At 41.7% G+C, this 6,735-nt stretch overlaps 1 non-coding gene across 1 annotated transcript; it reads right to left on the bottom strand.

The window, feature by feature from the left end:
• Window positions 1-5,592: 5,592 nt before the first annotated feature.
• On the bottom strand, window positions 5,593-5,663 carry TRNAG-CCC (transfer RNA glycine (anticodon CCC)). The gene has a single exon. It is a non-coding gene; the product is annotated as a tRNA-Gly (tRNA).
• Window positions 5,664-6,735: the final 1,072 nt, after the last annotated feature.

The raw sequence follows: 6,735 nt of genomic DNA, 5'->3' as shown, positions 1-6,735 counted from the left end.
CCAGCATTATTGTTAAAATAGAGATCCTAAGACTGACAGAACAGACTCCTTACAGTAGTAAGATACCATATTATAAACAAGACCTAAGGCCATGCCAGGCAAGGTTAAGTCATGCACCCCTCAACTTAAAGAATAAACTATGTTCTAATTGCCACAGGTTTTTTTTCTTCTTCCTTTTTTTCTCTAGCTAAACAAGCACTGGCCTTAAGATAAGCAATGCCGAAGCACTTGCAGCTCACCAATTACCATAAACTGACTGAGCCCTCCCTACACAAGCCAAAACTACAGCTTTCATTGGACAAGAGACTGATTTCAGTAACTTTCCCTTGATAAGAGAGCACTGGCTGTGGACTGGTTCTAGACGGTTTACAGACGCTGTGCACTTGACTGCCTTTGTGTCCCTGCTTCCCCTTTTGAAGCATAGGGCCTAATTATAATGTATTTAAATGTTGTCTCCACCCCAAAGTGAACATGGGTTGCATGTAACAGGCATGTTTACTCAGCATGCATGCAGCAGGATCCCTTCATGAATATTCAGAGCTCCTCCTATTCCCTGTTGAATATGTATATGTGGCCCACCACATCAACATAAATCCCTGTTCCCCCCTCCCCTCCCTGGAAACGTACTTTTCAGGTTTCAGCAGGAGGGTATGCCTCCCTGTCTGTCGGAATGTCCACCTTGCAGGCTGTAACCCTTTATAAAGAATAAAATCTCCCTTCTAAATTTATAAATTGTGTGATTTTTCAGTTGACAGCTTTCAGTCAGACTTTTCACTGACTGGGAAAAGTCATTTGCAATATATTTATTTTAAAAATGACTCCTCAGGATACAAAATTCTTGTACAAAAATCACAAGCATTCTTATACGCCAATAGCAGACAAACAGAGAGCCAAATCATTTGTGAACTCCCATTCACAATTGCTTCAAAGAGAATAAAATACCTAGGAATCCAACTTACAAGGGATGTGAAACACCTCTTCAAGGAGAACTACAAAACACTGCTCAACAAAATAAAAGAGGATACAAACAAATGGAAGAACATTCCACGCTCATGGGTAGGAAGAATCACTATCGTGAAAATGGTCATACTGCCCAAGGTAATTTATAGATTCCATGCCATCCCCATCAAGCTACCAATGACTTTCTTCACAGAATTGGAAAAAAATACTTTAAAGTTCATATGCAACCAAAAGAGAGCCCGCATCGCCAAGTCAATCCTAAGCCAAAAGAACAAAGCTGGAGGCATCATGCTACCTGACTTCAAATGATACTATAAGGCTACAGTAACCAAAACAGCATGGTACTGGTACCAAAACAGAGATATAGACCAATGGAGGAGAACAGAGCCCTCAGAAATAATGCCACACATCTACAACTCTCTGATCTTTGACAAACCTGACAAAAACAAGAAATGGGGAAAGGATTCCCTATTTAATAAATGGTGCTGGGAAAACTAGCTAGCCATATGTTGAAAGCTGAAACTGGATCCCTTCATTACACCTTATACAAAAATTAATTCAAGATGGGTTAAAGACTTAAATGTCAGACTTAAAACCATAAAAACCCTAGAAGAAAACCTAGGCAATACCATTCAGGACATAGGCATGGGCAAGGACTTCATGTGTAAAACACCAAAAGCAATGACAACAGAAGCCAAAATTGACAAATGGGATCTAATTAAACTTAAGAGCTTCTGTACAGCAAAAGAAACTGTCATCAGAGTGAACAGGCAACCTACAGAATGGGAGAAAATTTTTGCAATCTACTCATCTGTAGATTCATCGCAATCTACAAAGAACACAAACAAATTCGCAAGAAAACAACAAACAACCCCATCAACAAGTGGGCGAAGTATATGAACAGACACTTCTCAGAAGACATTTATGCAGCCAAAAGACACATGAAAAAATCCTCATCATCAGTGGCCATCAGGGAAATGCAAATCAAAACCACAATGAGATACCATCTCACACCAGTTAGAATGGCGATCATTAAAAAGTCAGGAAGCAACAGGTGCTGGAGAGGATGTGGAGAAATAGGAACACTTTTACACTGTTGGTGGGACTGTAAACTAGTTCAACCATTGTGGAAGTCAGTGTGGTGATTCCTCAGGGATCTAGAACTAGAAATATCATTTGACCCAGCCATCCCATTACTGGGTATATAAATCATGCTGCTAAAAGCCAAATGATTATAAATAAATTATATATTTATTTGATTTATATGATTATAAATAAATGATTATTATAAATGATTATAAATGCCAAAGGATTATAAATCATGCTGCTATAAAGACACATGCACACGTATGTTTATTGTGGCACTATTCACAATAGCATAGACTTGGAACCAGCCCAAATGTCCAACAATGATAGACTAGATGAAGAAAATGTGGCACATATACACCATGGAATACTATGCAGCCATAAAAATTGATGAGTTCATGTCCTTTGTAGGGACATGGATGAAGCTGGAAACCATCGTTCTCAGCAAACTATTGCAAGGAGAAAAAACCAAGAACCGCATGTTCTCACTCATAGGTGGGAATTGAACAATGAGAACACTTGGACACAGGAAGGGGAACATCACACACCAGGGCCTGTCGTGGGGTAGGGGGAGGGGGGAGGGATAGCATCAGGAGATATACCTAATGTAAATGACGAGTTAATGGGTGCAGCACATCAACATGGCACATGTATGCATATGTAACAAACCTGCACGTTGTGCACATGTACCCTAAAACATAAAGTATAATTAAAAAAGTAAAAAAAAAGACTCAATTCTTGAATATATAAGAGAACTTTTGTAAATCAATAATATAGAGCTAAGCCAAATAAAATAGGGCAAAATATTCGAATAGGTCTTTGCAGAGGAGAGTTTCTTATATGCTGGAAGTCATAAGAAAATATGCTTCATAGGATTGCTCATTAGGCAAATACAAATTAATTCCACACTGAGATAGCACTAACCACTCACCAGTGTATGGCTACTTTTTTTTTTTTTTCTGAGACAGGGTCTCATTCTGTCACCCAAGCTGGAGTGCAATGGTGCGATCTTGACTCACTGCAACATCCCCCTCCTGAGTAGCTGGGACTACAGGTGCATGCCACCATGTCCGGCTAATTTTTATATTTTGAGTAGAGACAGGGTTTCATCATGTTGGCCAGATTGGTCTGAGAGCATAGCTACATTTAACAAAGTTAGTACACCAAATGCTGACAAGAATTTGGTGCCACTTCAACTGTCATCGCTGGTGAAAAAACATTCTAGAAGACTGGCAATTTATACTGATGTTAAACTTATACTCAGGTCATGACCCAGCAATTGAAGGACTTCCATGAATCTCAAGTGCACACAAAGACTGTTATAAGAATATTCAGGCCAAGAATTCAATAACCCCAAAATTGAGAAGTGATCTATGAAACTACGTGGATATATCTCATGAGTATAATGAATGCAACTGCAGAAAAAAGGCCAGACACAAAAGATATGTACATTCACTCATGTGAACTTTAAGAACAGGCAATTGTAACCTATGGGAATAGACATCAGAATAGTGATTAACTAAGAGGGCACAGGGTGGGAATCACCTGGACAGGGGCTCTAACAGGCCTTTCTCAGATGATGGCAATTTTCTATAACTTGAGCTGGGTGGTGATAACATTGATCAAAACTAAACAAATTGCACTAAAGATTTGTGCACTTTATGTGAACTGTAGTTTCTTTACTGTTCTCATTGCTTGAACCTGGGAGACAGAGGTTGCAGTGAGCTGAGATTGAGCCATGACACTCCAGCCTGTGTGACAGAACAAGACTACGTCTCAATAATAATAATAATAATAGTAATAATTTACTGTTCTCATAAAAATTAGTAGATGGGGAATGGAGGCAAGCCGGTGCAGACCATGACAACTAGTTTAGATTTTATTGTCAACTCATGAAAAACTCGTTCTCGTTTTGTGTTTTTAAAAAATTCCACTGATACAACCGTTTTCTCTACCAGAAAAGACTATAACCGCATTATTTCATCAGTGGAAGCTACAGACAAAGGGCCCTTGAGAGGCGGCATCTTCACCTACGGGAATTTTTCCTGCTCAATTGTGAGACAAAGAGCATGTCCAAGTTTTCCTATTGGCCAGGCCGCCCACTAGTTTCTGCGCTGTGGGCTAAACTCCAGAAGCTGGCGCCCTTCAGGGCCAGAGGTTGCCTGTGCTCTCTGGAGGCTGCTAGGATTAAAGGCAAAGCAAACGACAGGTCTATTAGCTACAATCGCAGGCTAGAAAACACGACCGTGACTCAGATTAGAACCGAGGTTGTGGCAACCACAACTACAAGTATTAACCACTACACGACCACAAAGCCTGCTGACAAGCATTGCACTTCTTCTATTTTTTGAATGTAAAAGCACTCACACTATTTTATCTGCTTTATTGTTGGACGTCCGCAGATTTTCGTGCTTTTCTGTCTTTCATGCGCTTCTCCCTTTCTCTCCCCATTCTGCTACATAATTAAAAAAAAAATCTCATCTCTCAGGATCCGGCCACTGCCTCTACAACAAGCCTCCTGGGAGGTCTCTTGGTCCCATTGACATCTCTGCCTTCTTTCCCTGCTTTTTTTTTTTCTTTTTTTTTTTTGACGGAGTCTCGCTCTGTCGCCCAGGCTGGAGTGCAGTAGCGCGATCTTGGCTCACTGCAACCTCCGCCTCCTGAGTTCAAGCGATTCTCCTGCCTCAGCCTCCCAAGTAGCCGGAATAGCGGGTGCATGCCACCACATTTGGCTAATTTTTGTATTTTTAGTAGAGATGGGATTTCTCCATGTTAGCCAGGCTGGTCTTGAACTCTTGACCTCAAGCGATCCGTCCGCCTTGGCCTCACAAGGTGCTGGGATTACAGGCGTGAGCCACCGTGCCGGGCCAAATTTCAGGCCAACACCTGTTGACACACATTGCCAGACACACGGAATCTCTCGGGGAACACCGATGGGCCCACAAAACACGCGGAGGCCGCGGTCGCTGACGATGTGAGCAAATTCGGTTCACTGTGTCTGGGGTACAGCCCTGAGGGTTTACTGGCCACCTCTGTGCAAGGACCAGTCTCCGCCGCTCCCCTCATCTCCACGCAGATTCTTGCCCACACACCTCCCCTTTCTTTGGGCCGCTGACGCCTCTTGGACCTCTGACGTGACTGTCCTGCCCGCAGCTTCTCTCCTTCCAAGAGCGTCATTTCTTGATCCTCTCCGTAGTGGCTCAACGGTAAGCCCAAGGTCCAGCACGCGAGTCAGGAACCTGATGGTTCTTCGGGTTTGCAGGGATCCGCCCAGTGAATAGATGAATGTCACAGGTACCAGTATCAAAACTGCAGTGACTCACCGGAAACACTTCATGCTTGTCAGCTTGCTAAGCTGTTTGAGTCCAACAACTGCATGGGGCCCTGAGTTAGTCTCCTGAATGTCTCCTGCCGCAACTTTCGTGAATGTTGTCGTCACTTTACCTTGTGGTGGGAAGCCCCTAAATGCACTATTAGGTTATGCAGTATGATTTTCAGCGTTAAAAGACAGGTAAAGAGCGATAGCTGAGTGGAAAAAGACCCACTTGCATTGGCCTGGAATTGAACCCGGGCCTCCCGCGTGGGAGGCGAGAATTCTACCACTGAACCACCAATGCCTCTCCATAGCAACTCCCTGGAGGATAACAGAAAAGAGTATCCACAAAGACTTAGAAACTTCCAAGCGGTTTTTTCAAGTGTCGACTAAAAGCTAACAAAGACATCCAAACCAAATGTGTTTTTACAGGAAACTTTTACTAGACAACGTTATAAATATCAAAATAGCTCATTTGGTGGATCAAACTCTTAACTCTGAAAAAGTCTTTCTACCTGCATTACAAACCCCTATAATAAAACATCAGAAATTCATTCACGTTTCTTTTTTCTAATCCTAAATCTTCCATCGTCAACCTCAAACTGCTGCCTTAGAGGTTCTAAGAAGGTAACCTAACTGGTAGTTTAGGTAAGTAAAGTTCAAATCCAGGGAGGAAATAAGAAGCAGAAGCAGAATTAGAAGAAAGAGGAAATAAAAGGACAGAATCAATGTACAGATAATGAAGAAACAAAGGTTGGTCCACTAAGTTAGTCTTTTGTCGCTGGTTTTTTTGGCAAAAGAGTCATGATCGGTCTCGTAATCATTATAATACTATTATTTGTCTGCTTGAAGATGTATAAAGCATTTGAAGGAAATGTGATATGAAAAGATGAAGAACCCTTGCCATCAATGTTTCATTGTTTGGGAGAATCCCACTTCCTAAGTTAATATGCTTTGATGTATTAGCTATGTAAGGAGTAGACTAGTTTAAGGAAATATTGACGGTCAAATATTAACATATTAGTCTTTTGATGAAGTTCAAATAGTAGAGAGATTTCTTTCCTCAATTTTCCCTGGAAACATTCAACTGAAGAGACAAATCCAGAGTTTTCTCCATATGTTGGGTCTGGGAGTCATTATGACTTTTTCAAAGACAGGAGCTGTGACATGGAATCATGCTTCTTCTCTAGCTGAGAAGCCAAGCTAGGTCCAGGCTGTGTCATGAACTTGAGCCCACCAAGGAAATCACCCTTCACATTGACCTCGCAGAGCTTTGGCTGTTCTCTGTTCTTTGCCCAACACCCAAGACACACACCAGCTCTGGCCAACAAACCTTAACATATGATCTATATCAACCAGAGCTACATTTATTCCCA

Source organism: Gorilla gorilla, chromosome 1 (genome assembly GCF_029281585.2).
Source record: "Gorilla gorilla gorilla isolate KB3781 chromosome 1, NHGRI_mGorGor1-v2.1_pri, whole genome shotgun sequence".
NCBI classification, from domain to species: domain Eukaryota; kingdom Metazoa; phylum Chordata; class Mammalia; order Primates; family Hominidae; genus Gorilla; species Gorilla gorilla.
The sequence above is the reverse complement of the archived record's forward strand: the minus strand, read 5'-3'. Positions and strand labels throughout refer to the sequence as shown.